This window comes from Eumetopias jubatus, unplaced genomic scaffold (genome assembly GCF_037043125.1).
Source record: "Eumetopias jubatus isolate StellerSeaLion01/CBP00866 unplaced genomic scaffold, mEumJub1_p1.0 scaffold_11, whole genome shotgun sequence".
Taxonomy (NCBI): domain Eukaryota; kingdom Metazoa; phylum Chordata; class Mammalia; order Carnivora; family Otariidae; genus Eumetopias; species Eumetopias jubatus.
Genome location: NW_028274817.1, coordinates 6,052,183 through 6,071,237, shown reverse-complemented (window position 1 = coordinate 6,071,237; position 19,055 = coordinate 6,052,183). Strand labels below are relative to the sequence as shown.

The 19,055-nt window shown below is 39.3% G+C and overlaps 3 pseudogenes; 1 reads left to right on the top strand and 2 right to left on the bottom strand.

Moving 5' to 3' along the window:
* Positions 1-209: 209 nt before the first annotated feature.
* LOC114199021 (T-complex protein 1 subunit zeta pseudogene) lies at positions 210-3,027 on the bottom strand (annotated as a pseudogene).
* Positions 3,028-5,228: 2,201 nt separating this feature from the next.
* Positions 5,229-7,121, top strand: LOC114199020 (RNA polymerase II elongation factor ELL2 pseudogene; annotated as a pseudogene).
* Positions 7,122-16,548: 9,427 nt separating this feature from the next.
* LOC114199026 (small EDRK-rich factor 2 pseudogene) lies at positions 16,549-16,851 on the bottom strand (annotated as a pseudogene).
* Positions 16,852-19,055: the final 2,204 nt, after the last annotated feature.

Here is a 19,055-nt window from a genome sequence, read left to right as displayed (position 1 = left end):
TGCTTAATGTGTGTACATTGCAGTGCAATTTAAAAAAGCACTAATTTCAGAACTTCAGAATTTTAGGTGTCAGTGTTCTCTCTTTTTCATATGGGAAAAGAAAATGCTTTTGAAAATTATTTGAGGCTTGGACAAAAATTCCGTCGCTATATTCTTAGGATCACTTGTGGAGTCTTCATGATTCCGATGACACGAGGGAAGCTTCAAATTCAACCGTTTAGAGAAGACATTCCAGCTCGCCTGATCTCATCAACCAGGAGTATGTTGGTGGCAATCACAGTGCAGGAGTGGAGAAGCTGTTTCTTTACACAATAGTTATCCCATATGCCTACTTCGGCTGCTACCATTGGCTCACCTGTGTTTAAGTCCACACGCACAAGTTGACCTGATTCTGAATGTTCCGCTTGAAATTTAACTAGTGTTTCCTGAAGGTCGAAACCAGAGTTCTGAGCAAGTACCTTGGGAATAATGAGTAATGCATCAGCAAACGCTTGAACTCCCAGTTGGGCCCTGCCCTTCACACTGGGCTTGTACTTAATCAAGGCTTCTGCCATTGCCACTTCCACTGCACCTGCACCCGGAACTACACAACCATCATCAATAGCATTTTTAACAGCCCTCAAGCCATCTCTTACTGCATCTTTGATTTGAGTGAGTGTGTGCTTATTTGGTCCTTCGATCAATGTGACAGAGCGAGGATTGTTACATTTCTCAATAAAAGTGAAATTCTCTTCTCCCAATGTATATTCATAGACAAGTCCTGCATATCCCAAACAATCAGGATTTAGGTCATCAAAGGAATTTAGAGCTACTCCACCGCAAGCAAGAGTCAGCCTTTCCATATTTCTCCTTTTAGCTCTACGCAGAGCTACTATACCTTCTTTTGCAAGTGCATCTAAGGAAAAGGGGTCAATTCCCTTTTGATTAATAACAACGAATCCTTTATCTGAATCACCACAGACTTTCATTTTCAGTTCTATTATTTTTTTTAACTCTATCTTCAATGAATTTTCTTTCAGCTTTTACAAGTTTCTCTCTCTCTTCTGCACTCTTGTAAAAAAAGCCAGAATTCACTTCTGTTTTCTCATATTCCAATGACACATTGCATGTTAGGATGTATGCATCTTCTACTCTTTTTTTCATATCTGGATGCCGTGGCCCATGGTCCAAAACAAGACCTCTGATTAAGCTTGTATCAGTTTCAGATTTATATTTCATCTCCATGATCTCAACCATGAAGAGGTCAATAGGTTCATCTTGTTTTTTAATGGCCAAAATGGAGTCCACTACGGCCTCTGTTAAGACATCAGCAAGTTCAGCATGCACTTTAGCACGGAGAGATGTTCTGGCCACATCTATCAGTGTTTCCCTGTCCATTTCTTTGCTTACTTTGACTTGTTCCAAAAACTGAAGTGCCTTTTCCTTTGCAGCTTCAAATCCTTCTGTTATTATTCTGGGATGAAGACCTTCAGAAATGTAGAGATCCGCCTGTTTCAGTAGCTCTCCAATGATTAGAACATTGGAAGTGGTACCATCACCAGTTATGTCATCTTGGGCTGTTGCTACTTTGGCTATTAAGGAGGCTGTTGGGTGTTGAATTTGCATTTCATGAAGCAGCACGTGGCCATCTTTAGTAAGCTTGATGTCTCCAGCACCAGAAACAAGCATCTTCATGGTGCCCTTAGGCCCCAAGTTGGCCCTCAGCATGTCCTGCAGGCCCCGGGCCGCGCTGATGTTCACCGCGCCAGCGCAGCCTGGGCTCGGGCCACCTCGGCCTTGGGGTTCAGGGTCTTCACGGCCGCCACAGCTAACTAGCACAGGGAGAGGAGAAGAGCCGGCGTGCGGAGGGCCCAGAGCCCGCTCAGCGTGTCCAGCAGTGATTTCACTTTTTAAAATACAAATATACCGTGAAGTTAACAGAATCATGAAAAACATCTTAAAGAACAGAACATTTCTCTGACATTAACAGACTTCATATAACTTCCTGATAGTAATATATCTTTGCTGGGAGAAATACAAAGGTACTACTATCATTCATTCTTCCGACAAACATCAAGAGGGTGCCCTCTGCTATGCACCTGCTACTTCCAGAGTGAGGGACTGGGGACAAAAAGGAAGGGTCTTGCAAACGTGAGTAAAGTGTACTTGCCAGGGATGTAGAGGCCAGAGTCTAGTGGAAGTGACAAACACATTAGCAATAGATGATTCACTTTGTGATGTTTTTCACAGAGGTAGTACAAAGTGCTCTAGGATTATAATAAAGGGAAGTGTTAGTTCTGAAGAGAGGAAAGTCTTCTATATGATGTGACATTTGAACTGGCCTTCCAAGGTTGAGTAGAAATTATGTGGCTGAACCCAGCATGAGTGAGATTTAAAACGAGCGTGCATTGATGTATTCATTTGCTCAACAAATATGTACTGAGTACTCACTGTGTGTGCCAGGCACTGTTCTAGGCACTGGAGATGCAACAGTGCAAAAGACTGATAAAATCCAAGCTTGCATTAAGCTCACGTTCTGGTAAGGGTGACTTACATTAAATGAACAGATATATGTAACATAATATTAAGTAGTAAGTATTCTATAAAGAAGAGAAGATAGTAGAAAGAGAGCACTGGAGTGGGTATGTGCATATATTACTATTTTAGACAGAATGGTCTTGCAAGGACTCCGAATAAAGTAAGGGAGCAATGCAAGCAAAGATCTGGGGGAGAATCTTAGTAAGCAGAAGGACTATCAAGTGAAAGCCTGCTGTAGGAACAAACCTGGGGGCATATTCAGAGAATAGTAAACAAATCAATGTAGCATTTAGATACCTGGCACAAAGTTTAGGGTAGGTTGGGGACAGAATAAGAAGGGTCTCGTATGCCACACCAAAGTGTTTTAAATTTTTCTCTCTTTTTCTGGCTCTATTGAGATAGAATTGATGTATAATATTGTGTAAGTTTAAGGTACGCAGCATGTTGATTTGATACATTTATATATTGCAAAATAATTACCACCATAGCATTAGCCAACACCTGCATCATGTCATCTAATTACCATTTCTTTTTGGTAGTGAGAACATTTAAGATCTATTCACTTAGCAATTTTCAATTATATAATACAGTATTATAAACTATAACCACTGTGTCTTTCATTAGATCCTGAGAACTTAATTCATCTTATAACTGGAAGTTTGTATCTTTGACTGATATCTCCCTTTTCCCCCCTACCCTCAGCCATTGGTAACTACCATTCTAGTCTGTTTCTGTGGGTTTGGCGCTTTCAAATTCAACATATGAGTGATATCATATGGTTATGGTATTTTTCTTTCTTTGTCTGACTTATTTCACTCAGCTCAATGCCCTCTAGGTCCATCCTTGTCACAAATTGTAGAATGTCCTTCTTTCTCATGGTTGAACATACATATATCACATCTTCTTTATCCATCCATTGGTAGATACTTTTTTCCATGTCTTGGCTATTGTAAATAGTGATGCAATGAACATGGGAGTAGAGATATCTCTTTGAGATCTGATTTTCATTTTTTTTTTTTTGAGTACATACTCCAAAGTGGGATTGCTGGATAAATGGTATTTCTAGTTTTAATTGATTGAAGAACCTCCACACTGTTTTCCATAGTGGCTGCATCAAATTACATTCCCAGGAACAGTGCACAAGCATTCCCTTTTCTTCACATCCTTACCAACACTTGTTATTTCTCTTTTTGATCATAGCCATTCTAATGTTCTATGTCATTGTGGTTTTGATTTGCATTTTCCTGATAATTAATGATGTTGAGCACCTTTTCATTAATTTTATTCTTTAAGTAGAGGAAACCATCACTTGTTTTAAAGCAAAGTTGGTTGGAATCATTGTTGATAATTTGGAATGTGGTTTAGAACAAGAAAAGATTGGAGGCAAGAAATCAAGTTAAGAAGAGTACATAATATTGGCTAAGATGTTCTTGGCCTAAATTAGGACAATGGCTGTGGTATGAGAGAAGAATGGGTGGATGTGAGATGTTGTGCAGAAAAACTTAATAAGAATGTACACATTCTGAGAGCAAGGTTTTTTGTTTGTTGCTTTTTTTGATCATTGCAATATCCTCAAGCATCTAGAATACTATCTGCACATGATAGATACTCAATGACTCTCTATTGGAGGAATGGGAAATTTGGTGGCTGACTAGGTGTTTTGGAGGAAGATTAATGAGAAGTATGTTTGAGGGAGTAGTAGAAGATGATGCTGAGCTTTTTCTAGATGAGTGATAAGGTGGAAAGTGACGCCAGCAGTTAAGGGAGGCAAAACTGAAAATAAGATGGCCTGGGAATGTGAAGGGGGAAAGGAAGAAGAATCGTGCCTAATATCTTTTGTGTGAAAGTGGTTGGAATGATTTCTTATAATCTGTGTATATTGTGTGATTAAATTGTACACCTCTAGAATGCCTAGCTGCAAGAATTTTTCAGCATGGGCAATTTCACCTGGATAATCCTGTGATGTGCTGAGGATCCTCTGGGGGAGGAGTGCAAAGAAGCAGAATAATGGATGCAAGTGGCAAGCCAAGGAGATGAAAGTTCCTTCCACTCGTTGGTAATGGTTAGAGAGTTGAGAAAGAGAAACAAGTACCTCTAACATTTTGGCTTTTATACACTATTAATACAAAATAATATATTTAGCTATGAAATGAGAGCCCCGGTTGATGGGCCAGGCCCCAGTCTCCAGAGGGACTCAACAGCCCACTTGCATGTCGGAGTAAATGCAAGGAGGACTTACTTCTAATCATGCTGTGTGAAAGCCGTCTCCTCTAGTTCCATTAGCTTGTACCACCTATTAATCCCCGCACCAAGGACCTCGACTTGATGTTGGATTTGCTGGGAGGAGATGACTTTTATGCACTGAGCTCAGAGAATAATTTAGCACTTCCCAGTTAGGGTAACAGTTTCTCCTACACTTGATCTTCGCCAAAAGGCCGAGAAGCGATGGGTAACAGTTTCTCCTAAAGACAGACTAAAATGTGAAAGGGAGAACATCAGAAAGTGATTAGATCTTTATAACCAGCTTTACCTCTCCGGGTACTATCTCAACCAGGCACTTCTTGCCTTTGTTCTGTTGGGAAAAATCTTTTAGAATTACAGTTTTAGAAATGATAGCAGTAAGAAATATATATATATATATATATTTCTATATATGCCAAGGAGAGTTATCGTTTTCTAAAGTACTTTACTGTTTGAACTTTGATCTTCACAGATATGACTATATGGCAGCCTATGAAGGCAGAGCACTGGGGAAACTGGTAAACAAGGAAGGAGAGGTGGCAGTAAAGGAAGGAGATGGCTTAGAGCCCAGGCAGGACAATGTCACTGTGTTTCCTACGCAGCTTCCCAAACCAGCCATTCGGGCAACTGACTCTTTTGAGAACCATGAGAACACAGTGCGCCCTCAAGCTTCTCTTCAGTTCCAGGGATTCCAAGAGCTTATCAAAATCCCCCCAGATGATTCATCCACTGATGTATACAACTTTAACTTTTTGTTGTCAAATGTGAATAAAGACAACCATGAAGACCATACCCAAAAAACCATCTCAAGCTACAGCCCCTCACAGTTCAGTTGCCTGGGCTTGATGCAGGATCAAATGATGTGTAAAACAACCAACTCCTATCAGATGACACAAGTAAGAAGCATCCAAGCAGAGGATGGAACCTGCAGCAAATGGAAAGAAATTAGAAAACCATATGTAGTGAAAAGAATGCCAATTCGGAAAGCACCTCAAGCCACTCCAGATCCAGTGCCTGAGAGAAAAAGAACAGCTCCTATTAACCCTGCATACACAATTCGCAAGTCAAGAGTTGCTAGCAGTGTCCACACAAGACCATACAGGGATAGGGTGATTCACTTATTGGCATTGAAGGACTACAAGAAACCTGAACTGCTTGCTCGGCTTCAGAAAGACGGCATCACCAAAAATGAAATGAACTCCCTTGGAGAAATTCTGCACCAAGTAGCCAACCTGAATACTCAGAGTTTTTCATATACCTTAAAGGACTGTGTTTTTAAGGAGCTCCAAAAAGACTGGCCGGGATATAATGAGTTAGAGAGGCAGTCATTGGAGTTGGTGCTTTCCAGAGGAGTAGATGCATTTCAGAACGCGACGGGTACCAATTCCACAGAATCTTCTGTAGGTTCTAGTACAGCTGGAACATCCCAGGAACAGCTTTCCAGTGCAGGTGTTGTTAATTTGTTGAGGAGAAAAGTTAGAATATCTCGCCTGACAACTGCAATACGGTCAACACCAAATGGCCGTTTGAATAACACCAGAGCAAAATCTGCTGTAGGGCTCTCGGGCCATTCTGAGGCTATTGCCCACTCCACCCGTCTTCCGCGGCCCACAGCCCGCTTTCCCTCCTCACATCCTCCTCAGCCTGCATGCTCCAGCAGCAATTCCTGTGGCAATGCAGAAGGACCTGGGGCTCCAGGTTCACGTGTTGCCAGCTTTAGTCAAAATAGAAAAATCTTTGTGAACCAGTGGCGTAAACATCCTCCCTTGAAAATTTTACCCTCTATTTCAGTTCAAGCGATGTATCCAGAGCCTGTGGAGAAAAAACCTTTGATGTCTGATAAGAAGTCTGAATATACATTTGTGGAACATGAAGCAAAGAACCGAGAGTACAATGTTGAGATGATGGGGAGACAGAAGACAGATCCAGAAAGACAAGGTGAAAGTGCAAAGCCAAACTCAAACGAAGTTAAAGAGGTTTGCACTGCTTCTGGGAAGACTGGTGGTGCAGCCTCCGGGCTCCCAGATTATTTGGCTAACTATGTCACTATAGTTTCCTCTGAGCAACGTCAGCAGTATGAGCAGGAATTTAGAGCAGAATATGATGAATATCAGAGCTTGTATGCCAAGATGCTGACTTTAGCTAGAATATTTATTAACCTTGATTCAAAGAGGAAGCACCTTTCTCCAGATTCAAAAGAATATCAGGATATTAATAAAATAATCTCTCTAGAATATCAGAAGATGAGACAGATTAATCCCAATTATTGTGCGGAAAAACATAGATGCCAGTATCTTTATAACAAGCTGGTTCACATTAAAAGATTAATAAATGATTATGACCAGCAGCGTGTAAAATCATAGCACTGGAACAGAGCTAGGATCAGAATAAATAAATATGAGCTTACTTATTTAACATGCTGAATTGCTTGCTCTAGGATTCTAAAGGGATAAAACCACTTTGTTGAAACAGTATTACCATTTTAAGTTTTCTTCCTTTTTATGTTCCTTTTGATTTTAGTTTTCATTTTTGATTTTTTTGTTTATTTGATTTTATGTTGACTTATGTTTATTTTAATTTTATGTTATTTTCATTTTTCTTTATTTACTTTTCACTTCCTTTTACTTTGCTTTGTCTGTACCTTCAAAGCTGTTTCATCTGATCCCTTTTACACATAAAATGTGTGTTTTCACTCCCTTTTTAAAAAAAATATCAAGAATCCAGTGTCTTTGAATAAAACTTGTACACATTTAAAAAATAAAAACTTATAATGAGTAATATGAAACGCTAGTGTCTTTTTTTAATCTTTAATGCAAAAGCAACCTTAAAACATAGACATTTAGAAATTTGTGCAAAATACCACAATTTCTTCAAACAGTACACATTTTCATTTCATTAAGTTTATTTTTGACCTTGCTTAAATATGTTACTTGTATTTATCTTGGGGAATACACGTGATGTGGTCAAACATGCAAAGACTTTTGAGAGAGAGGGAGCATGTGAGTGGGGAGGAGGGACAGGGAGGGACAGGGAGGGAGAGAATTCCAAGCAGGCTCCACACCCAGCGTGGAGCCTGATGCCGGGCTCGATCTCACAACACTGAGTTCATGACCTGAGCCGAAATCAAGAGTTGGACGCTTAACTGACCGAGCCACCCAGGCGCCCCCAAACATGCAAAGATTTTGAACTAACAATTCAATTAAGTTGTCTTTTCAAAGTACTGTCATTTCAAATAGGAAACATGTTTACAAATCTAAGTATTTTTTTGGGGGGGAGGTGCCGAGGGAGAAGGAGAGAGAGAATCTTAAGCAGGCTCCGTGCCCAGCATGGAGCCCAACCTGGGGCTCAATCTCAGGACACTGAGATCATGACCTGAGCTAAAATCAAGAGTCGGACATTTAACCAACTAAGCCACCGAGGCGCCCTACAAATTTAAGATTTTAAATATTTTCCCAAATTTGAGTATTGTCTTTATTAGATATTTGTCTCCACCATCCAAAAGACAATTGGTACATACCAAAGAATAAGTTGCATACGCTAGGAAGCCTAATGATAAAATGAAAACTTACCAACCGAACTGGGAATTAGAACATTCCCAATACCGTTGCCAATCCCTTTGTTTTCCTCTCATCTACCCTGTGTCCCTGCCTCCCCCAAAGTGGTAAACACCTCCTCAAGTTTACATTTATCTTTCCCTTGCTTTTCTTTTTGAATCCTTCCACTATATTTATAAGCATCCCTAAACAGTATAATGTTCAGTTTTTAAATCTTTATGAAAATGATGGCGTACTATATGTAGTCATCACCTCATTTTCTTCATTCTTATGCTTCTGGGATTTCTTTATGCTTATGTATAAAGCTGTAGCTTATTAGGTTTCTCGCTTACATGTTGGGTCATCATGTGACCTCAGCATCATTTAGTTATCCATCCTCTTGTTATTAGAGATTGGGTTGTTTCTAATTTTTTGTTATTACAAGCAATGTTGCTGTGAACACTTTTTCATGTTTACCCCTTTCTATCATGTGTGTGCTTATTTTCATGTGTTTTCATTTTCTATGTCTTTTAAACCCCACAGGAATTTATTAATGTCTTTGTATGGTCCAGAGTTATTTAGGTTTATATGCATTTTCCATTGCTTCTCAGGCTTTCCTCCATTTTCTTATTTCTGACTGAGATGATTTTCTTTTTTCTTCAAAAGCTCCCTTTATCCTTTAATGTAGGGTCTTCTGGAAGTGAATACTTTCAGTTTAGTGTGCATGTGCTTTTAACTGATCTTTAGTTTTAAAGGACAGGTTAACTAGATACAGATTTCTAAGCTGCTGGTTACTTTTGTTGGCAGTACAAAAATATAATTCCATTTTTGTTTGGCTGTTTTATCCACGTGGAGGGAATTAGCTGTCAATCTCGTTGTTCCTCCTTTGATGGTCACGTGTTTCTACCTATGTGTTAGGTTTGTCTTCTTGTCTTTCGTTTTCAGCAGTGTTACTGAAATGTATCTAGTTGTGATTTTTGTTATTTATCCTGCTTGGGGTTCAGAGTGTTTCTTGAAACCATGGCTTGATGCAGTCCATTGGGCTTGGAAAATTCTCTACTAATATATCTGTAAGTATTGCTTCTCCACCATGCTTTCTCATTTTCTTTTCATTTTCCTTATGTCTCTTCTGGTCATTTCTGTAATTCCTATTTTTCCTCTCCATATTTCCATCCGTATATTTTCTCCTGACCTAACTTCTAGCTCTCTTATCTTTGTGATAGGTACCATGTTTTGTCACAAGAAAGTTGTTTCTTTATAAATAATATTGGAATAATTCAGACTGGAGGTAAATGGACTTAAAAGGGGAGATGGAGATGTTAAAACAAAAGTGCAACTAGAAAATGTGCATAAATAATTTCACACCAAAGAAATAGTATTTAAAACAGTATTTGAAATCACTGGCTTGCTTCCTAATTTTATTTTTGTTACTCTCATAAATGCTATTTTTTGAAATATAAAACATCCTACCTACCTACCTACCTACCTACCTACACACCATACAGCTAGCTAGCTAGCTAGTTAGCTATATTATCACACAGCAGAATGTTTGGTGTGTACTGGACACTTACTAAATGGCAGTTGCAATTAATTACTATTATTCTGTTGTGTAATACTGCCGCAAACTTAGCTACTCAAAATGGCAGGCACTTATGTATTGCCACACAGTTTCTGGTGGTTCCTCTGCTTCAGGGTTCTCATGATGCTGCATTTAAGATGCTGGTCAAGGCTGGGGTCTCATCTGAGGCTCAACTGGGGAAGGATCCACTTCCAATATCACTTCTGGAGTTATTGACCTGAATCAATCAATTCCTTTTGAGCTTTGGGCTAGAGCCTTGGTTGCTTTCAAGATGATGGTCAGACATAGAATTCAGTTCCTTGCCATGTGGGCATCTCCCCTATGGTGCAGCTCACAACTTGCCAGTGGGCTTTATTAAAGAGTCTGCTAGCAAGATGGAAGTTACAGTCTTATGTAACATAATCACGGAAGTGACATCCTATTACCTTCGCCATACTCTATCGGTTAAAAGCAAGCCACAAATTCCGTCCACACTCAAAGGGAGAAGATTATATAAGGATGTGAATATCAGAAGGTGGGATCACTGGGGGCCATCTCAGAGTCTGTCTGCTGTAACTATCATCATCTTTAAAAGGGGGCCGACTCTGAGTCTGTCTGCCACAACTATCATTATCTTTAAAAAACTCAAGTAATTCTTTTCATGTAACCATTTTCAGTATTACCTCTTTTAACCAGTTTATTACATCATTCCTCACATTACTGTGTGAACAAAAAGACATTCATTTTCTTATAAAACACCTGTAGACAACCCCTGCTCTATAAAATATCAATTCGTACAATCAGAATATCTCCCAATTTAGGTCTCAAAAAGTCATATCACAGGAGATGGCCTTTGAAAAAGTAAGCATTTTGATTCAATGTTCTTTTAAATCAGTATATATCAATATTATTAAGTTACTAGCATATGTTTGATTAAAACTCTCCCTCGCTTTGAAAATGAAAATACCATTTTCATTTACCGACTGATTCCATTAAAACATCTTTCTGAATCATCTTTACTCATCAAAAGTTATGAGTGCCTCTGCTACATATTCATTTATTAGCATTTATATTTGTATTCCCTACAAGTAACCTCAAAAGTTATCTTACATGTTTTAGTACCTCTGTGCTGTTTCTCAAAGGGCAAGGTGGCTTCTTTTGCTTGACAAGGCATATGCTTTGACCTTCTTTTTCCATGATGACCAATAGAGTATGTCAAATTCAGCTCAAAAAGCTCTATCCAAGAGTGTCCAACCTCTGCACTCTCTGCGTCCTTCTCCCAAGTCATAGCTGCTCTGATTGCTGCTGCCCTCATATAGGAATTGTCTTGTCCCATAGAGGGGCATATCCCTCTCTACTCGGTTACAGGGGCTATAACTGAACAGGAAAGTCCTGCCAGAAGGGACTGTTTGGAGGTGTCAGTGTTTAACAACACAATACTAAAGGTTCTATTAGCTAAGATACTGGGAAGCCAACAACTGCCTGGAGGGGTGGGTTTCACCCGACATTTGGAACAAACAAAGGTAGCATCTTCATGGACAAAGTGTTCTATGGCAACTGGGAGGAAAATTGGATCTGAGTGCCAGGCAGTAGACTGGGTGCTTGAGAAAACTGGTTAATAATACAGTTCCTGCCTTTGGGCAGATTTCTTAGAGCATGTAAAGAGATAATTCAGTATACTGCTATGACTGGGGGGAAGCTGATGATGTTGGGTAACAAGGATGGGGAACAATAATCATAAGCGTTGTCTATCATGGAGCATATTCCAGGCACTACACTCAGTTCTTTATCATAATTTTCTGACTTAAGTCTCATCCCAGTGCTGTGAGATAGGTATTACTATGTCAATTTACAGAAGAGAAAGTTAATGGCTTGTAGAGTTATAGTGTTTTGACCAAAGTTGCGGGACTAGGTAATGAGACCTGAGATTTAAACCCCTTTCTGTCTAATTTAAAACTTCTACATGAGGAAGTTCAAGCAGGTATGCTACTGACAAATATTCAAATGAGTAGATAATCAAAACAGTAACAAAGACTCATTGCCTTCTATAGCATTGTGGCAGGAGACTAGGTTCTGAATTCATAACTAGGGTTGAATCTTGACTCTTCCACTTCCTATATAACTGGAGAAATTACACAATAGCTCTGGAGATTGGTTTTCCTGTGTGTATTTTGGTAATAATAATAATGCTCATATGATTATTGTGCCTAGTGCAAGGTAAGCACTCAATAAAAGAGCTGATCTTGTTATGATTACTTTCCCCTGTTAAACGTGGGCATGTGTGTATTACAAATCAGAGGGCAGGGGGATTAACTTCAAAGTTATCAACAGAACAAGGAATATTTACTATGACTTGGGATCCACAGAGAAACACTTAAGTTAGAAACATGGAAAAGATATCAAATGTATTGTCTGATGAATTCAGGTGCACGAGGTCTCTGAAGTCAATATAAATTTGTGGTGGGAAGCTTCCTCTAGGCTATACAGGTACAATAATAAAAACAGATCTTGTTCTAGTTCATGACCAAAACCTAAGCACACATACCAGCCAGGCATTTTCTTACAGTGTCACATCACCTCTTAGAAGCAGAATGATAAGTTTGACAGTCCAAGTGATTGGTGACTCAGAGGACCAGCATTCTATTTTCCTGTGCCGAGGTTTCTCATGGCAGTCATATGAGGGGAATATGTTGATCTGACACTGTAGTGATGACCACATTAGACAGAAGAGCTTTTATAGATGTATTATCTGTGTGGGGTGGCATGAGAGACCATTAATAGTAGCGGTAGTCGAAGCTATGAAATAAGAGAGTATAATTGCTAAGGAAGACCATGAGTCAATGACTTGTTCTGTCCTGGGAAAGGCACCAACATTTAGAACATAAAAGGAGGAACAGAAGTGAGCAGAATGGCCAGAGAAGAAAAATGGAAACCTCAATGCCTGGGAGCCAAGCAAGAAGGTAATCCACAGTTTCAAATCATACAGAGAAATCAAGATACTTAAGTTCAGCTCCCCACAGAGCAGCATGAAAATGCAGAACTATGGGAATCCTGCATGACTGACTAGGATCCCGGCTCCTTCTCCAACACAAATCAAAATTATACATTGATTCCAGCTCCAGAAATTTTCAATGTATTTGCTTAGTTTAAAAAGGTATGGGGGAGGCACCTGGGTGGTTCAGTTGATTAAGCATCTGCCTTCAGCTCAGGTCATGATCCCAGGGTCCTGGGATGGAGCCCTTCATAGGGCTCCCTGCTCAGCAGGGTGTCTGCTTCTCTCTCTGCCTCTCCCCCCTGTTGGTGCTCACTCTCTCTCTCTCTCTCTCACTCAAATAAATAAATAAAGTTTTTTAAAAAATTGTGTGGGGTTGCCCGGGTGGCTCAGTCAGTTGAGCGACGAATTCTTGGTTTTGGCTTAGGTCACGATCTCATGGGTTGTGAGAATGCGTCCTGTATCAGGTCTGCACTCAGTGGGGAGTCTGCTTGAAGATTCTCTCCCTCTGCCCCTCTCCCTACTTTCTCTCTCTCTCAAGTAAATAAATAAATCTTTTTTTAAAACAAGCATTGAATATCTGAATTCCACATGAAATTTTCAGTAACTTAGTCACTGACAAATGAGTATTCTTAGGTGGATTAGATCTTTATGTAATAAGTCTGGAACGTTTGGTGACATTATCACCTCCATCTGAAAGATATAAACTCATGGGATATTCAACTGTTCATTTTCATCTGATAGATTAGGAAGCATTTCTCAGAGTAGATGATTTTTTTTTTCAAAGTAGATGATTTTGATGCCAAACTGAAATTTATTTGATGTTCAGAATGTGTGTGCTGGTTTTATTTTATATAATGATAATCAATTTCAGTGAATGATGAATCTGCTCTGTTTATCTTTTAGGTTTCATCAAACTTTCACTTCATTCTTTTGATTAAGAAATCATTAATAAATGTTGGCACTATTATCTCTACAGTTTTTACTGTCACCAACATACATTATTTTTGTGGGTTTTGCTGGTGTTATATAATTGGAATGAAGTAATGTTTTAGAAGTCCTGAGGCCTAAGTAAGAAACAAAAAAGTATTATTAACTATCTAATTTACAGAAAATAATTTTGAGATATTAGCAGAATATACACCTATTATACTATGTGGGTTGCTAGTCACATATTTGATATTTTCATTTTAATTTCTTGCCCCTTAAATTGAGATCCTTGTAACATTGGTTGAACGTATTGTTTCTCTTATGTTTTGTAAGACTTTAAAGCATTTGCCTAATATGCAACCTCTTTTTAGTCTAAGTCCATGCTTCCTGTGCAAAATATAACATTAGAATTTTAAAGTTAATTAATTCCCAATTTCAATTGGAGTAATCTTTGGCAATAACGCAATGAAATTTTCTTCTATTTTCTCTTCAGGCAAACATGAGTCTTTCCCAGGTATAACTGAGGTTTAGAATAACATCTCTTTGTTGGTCTAACACGCTCTCCCTTCAATGGACTACCTGTCCTCCTTTCAAGAAGATGAGATATCGAAACCTGACTTAAAATCACCCTTCTCAGATCCATGTCCTTGACTGCCATTTGTCTAATTAGGTGCTTACTTGATACAAAATTGGCTTTCCTCATTCGTTAAAGGTGTTGAAACTGAAAAGCGTGTTTCTGCCTTTTCTTTTCACAACATCTCAAATTAACTTCCACTAAAACATAAAACAGAAGAGAAGTAGTGATGGTCTCACCTACCTGTTCCAGTGACACTTCTTGTCAAATAAGGAGTGACTTTCAAATTGAGATGAAGTATCTGGCACAGCTAGCTCAGGAACAATTGGTATCACTATCTTGAATCTTCTCATTGCTGCACTGGGTTCTGATAAGGATAATTCAGCTTCAACGTAGAGATAATTGGTAACCTTGCTTCCCATGAAGCCATCAGAGAACCTTGGTTACTTTGATATGACAGACTTCTAACACCTTTTCATCTATTTCTCACAGCAGAAGCACATATAAACCGTACGAACATGTTAAACAGCTAAGCATTGTAAATTGCATCTTTACCGAACTTCGGATGGTGTAGTGTGAAGAGCCTGTGTATTTGGGCTTATTCTTCTCAAAGTACTTTGAAAGTGGCTATAATTCACAGGATCCTGTATATATGGTTAATTCCTTAATGAGAGATTGATTAATCAAGTCAGCATTAGATTAATAAAATATGCTACACAATGTTATCATTTTCCTTAACAGATCTCCATGGGACATGAAACTTTTGATACTGACCTGTAAAACTCAAAAGGTAGACTTATGCAATCAATTATTTAGTGATACCGTGGCTTGGGATTTAGAGAGAAACACTTGAGTTAGCAACATGGAAGAAAATCAAGTGGACTGTTTGATGAACTCAAGAGCCTGAGGATTCTGAAGGCAACCCAAAACTGAGAAGAAAAATTTCACCTACCCTATACAGATGAAAGAATAAAAACAGGTTTAGTTGTAGTTTGTGACCAAAACTTCAGCAAACATTTTCAGTCAGGCGTTGCTGACAATGTCATACTGGCTCTTGGAAGCCACGTGATGAAGTTGGCAGTCCAGTTGACCGGAAGCCCAGAGACCAGCATTCTATACCTTTGCCAGATTTTCTCAAGCAACTCGTCTACCCTGTCTTTGCATCAGCTTCTTCTGAAATGGGTCTGAAAGGAAATGCTGTTTCTAAATTATTAATTATTATTAATTATTTGGAACTGTATTCAATGTCATGAGTACAGCTTATTACTTTGTGCTTATCAGTGGATAGTCTTTGAGACAGGACTAAAATATTTTACAGATGAGAAAACCAAAACCCAGAGAAATCAAGTGATTTGCTTACTTTAGGGTTTCTTCATCTTGGCATGCCCGACATTTTGAGATGGATAATTCCTTGTCACGGGGGTGGAAGTGTCCTGCACATTGTGGAATGCTAAGCGGCATCTCTGGCCTCTCTTTGTTAGATCCCAGTAACAAATGCCCAGTCAGAACTATGAAAAATGTCTCCAGACATTGCCAAATATTCCCTGGGGGGCAAAAGAGGCCCAAATTCAGAACCACTGGCCAAAGTAACACAGAAAGATGGTGGCAGGAGTTAGAAATGGAATCTAGGCCTCCTGACCCCTACTCTGCTGTTATTCAGCTGCACTGCCTTTCACATGAATTGGTTCTTAGAGTGAAAATAGGTATCAGGTTAGGTCCCCTTGCCTTGCCAAGAGATGACCTTCTCTGGAGTTGGTACGTGGCACTGCTGTGTTGTAAGTTCCGCACTAGCATAATGAAAACATGTAAATAGAAAAACGCCAAGTTGACATATGTGAGTGATCTACTGAAAGGAGACCTTGATTATTTACAATTTTTAAAGTATAAAGCGTGTGTCTCATTAATGATGAACATATTCAGCGGTGTATATCTGACAAAATTAGGCATCTGACAAACAGCAAACACTCATTTCAGTATGCAGAAGTCAAATCCAATAACCACTTCATGAATTTTTTTTTTTTTTGAAATTACAAAGCTACTTTTAATACTTTGGGTTGAGCCCCACAGGAATAAAAAACACTGGGAAGGGCGGACCCCCTCACCTCCAGGCGTGGCCCAGGGGAAGAGAGGCTACCTGAGGGGAAGGAAGCACAAAAGGGACCCACTGCAGACTCAGGGCAAAGGGAATGCCATCGGTGCTGGGACCTGTGAGCACTACAGGAGAAAACGCGAGCGTGGTGGGACTGGCTCCAGGCACACAGGCGAAGGGCAAGAGGGTTGGACACGAAGCCACGAAGCTACTTGGGTTCCTCCTTCTTCTCTTTTGCCTTTTTCTGCTTCTGCTGCATGATCTCCGAGTCCCTCTGCTTGCGGGCGGCAGCAGAATGCCCGTCATCTCGGCGCTGTCCTTTAACCGAGTTGCTCTGCTTTTTCATAATCTTCTGGCAGGCGAGCTCGCGCTGCTTACCGCGGGTCATGGCAACGGCAGCGGCTCCGGCCTGCCTCCGGTGCGTCCCCTCGTTCTGTCCGACGTTGCAGGCCTCGCCCCCTTCTCCAAGCGTCACCACTATTTTTTTTTGGAAATACTTGGTTCTTTTTAATCAGCTATTGATGGTATAATAAAATAAATTTAAGTGGCACCAAATTTAAACATTTAAAATAGTTCACTGAAGGATGATCTACAACACAGTACGTTAAGCCTAATTGTCAAAATGACACCTCTGTTTTTGCAAGAAAGAAAAACTAAAGGCATGATCAAAATTATGACCGACACTTTGGGTTCATTTGGACACTTATATAGATGATAGTGATATAGTGATAAATTTCATCTATATTAATAGTTGAATAGCTTTATCAAACATACAACTATTCTAATGATATAAAAACAAGTTTGACAGAGGACCTATAATATCCAGGGGATGAGACTATGACACCATATAGGCCAATTTTAAATAGGGCAGTCAGGGAAAACTTTACTGAGAAGTTGGCATTTGAACAAGATTTACAGGAGGCAAGAGAATATGTCATTCAGATATCTGGAGAAATAGCATTCTTAGGCATAGGGAAGGGCAAATGCAGTAGCCACAAAAGAGAGATAAGTTTCTGAAATGTTTGGATAACATCTGGGACACCAGGGTTTCTGAAACACAGTAAGTAACTGAGTTGTGGGAGAGATAATAAATAGATTATGTAAGGCCTTATAGTCATGGTAAGGGCTTTGGTTTTTCTGAGTGAGATGAAAGGACACTAGAAGGTCTTATGTGGAGGAATGTTATGATCTACTTAATTTTAGAAAAATTACTCCAGCTGCTGTGTTTAGAATATACTATAAAGAATAAGAATCGAAAGAGGGTCAGTAGTGAGGATGCTACCAGAATAATTCAGATGAAAAAGAGTGGCAGCTTGCTTTAGTATAGAATGAGTGGAAGAAGCGCAGGAAATGATTAAATTGTGGGTATTCTGAAGGTATATGAAATATATTTTTCCTAACAGGTTGGATGTGGCATGTGAGAGAGTTGATGATAGCTGCAAGTCTGGGGCCTGAGAAATGTGAAAGATGGTGCTGAGATGGGGAAACCTGTGTGAAAGACAGACTTGGGGGAAAGATAAAGACCATGGTTTGCCATTATCTGTCCGAAGAGCATATATAAGTTTGCTCTTATATATGAGATATATATATCTCATATATAAGATGAGATATATCTCATATATATGAGATATATATATATGAGATATATATATATCTTTATATATATATATCTTTTATATATATATATATCTATATATATATTATATATATATATCTTTTATATATATATATCTATATATATATCTTTTATAAGTATATAAAACTTATAAAAGATTATAAGATTATAGATTTATAAAACTTATAAATTGGGGGAAAATAAGGAGGGGAGAGAGAGACAGACAGATAGATAGGAGGTCCTGGAGGAGAGGAGAGGTCCTGGATGGAGATATGTAGAGATATGTATTTTGGAGTCATCGGTGTATAGTTACATTTAAAACTGCAACACTAGACAGGATCAGTAAATAAGTAATAGAACATTCAAGAAATGAGCGCTGAGGTACTCCCACCCTTGGAAATTTGGTAAGATGAGGAGGAATTGGCTAAGAAGACTGAAGAGAAATGACCATTCCTAGTTCCTCCCAAGAGGTTGGCTGAATGTAGACCTCAGTTTCTTGCCATGTGGGCATCTCCATGGGGCAGCTCACAACTCGGCAGCAGGCTTTACTAAAGCTAGCAAGGGAAAGAATCTGCTAGCAAGATGGAAGTTATAATCTTAAATAACATAACCATGGAAGTGACATCCTATCAACTTGGCCATACTCTATTGGCTAAAAGCAAGCCACACCTTTAAAAAACTCGGAAATAATTTTTTGGAGATAGCCATGAAAAGAATGCTAGAATAGCACGGTGTCGTGGGAGCAAAGTGAAGACCCTGTGAAAGGAGAGATGACCAACCATGTCAGATGCTGCTGGTAGGGCAAATAGGATGAAGAGCGCCACAACAATTGGGTTTAAATACACGAAGGTTATCTGTGACATTGCCTACTCCAGTTTTGGTGTAATGGTGGGGTCGATTCTGCCTGGAATGGGCTCAAGAGAGCATGGGAGGAGAGGAGTTGGAGGTCTCAAGTGCAGTCACGTCTTTTGAAGCACTCCGGCGTTAAGAGGACCAGAGAAGAAGA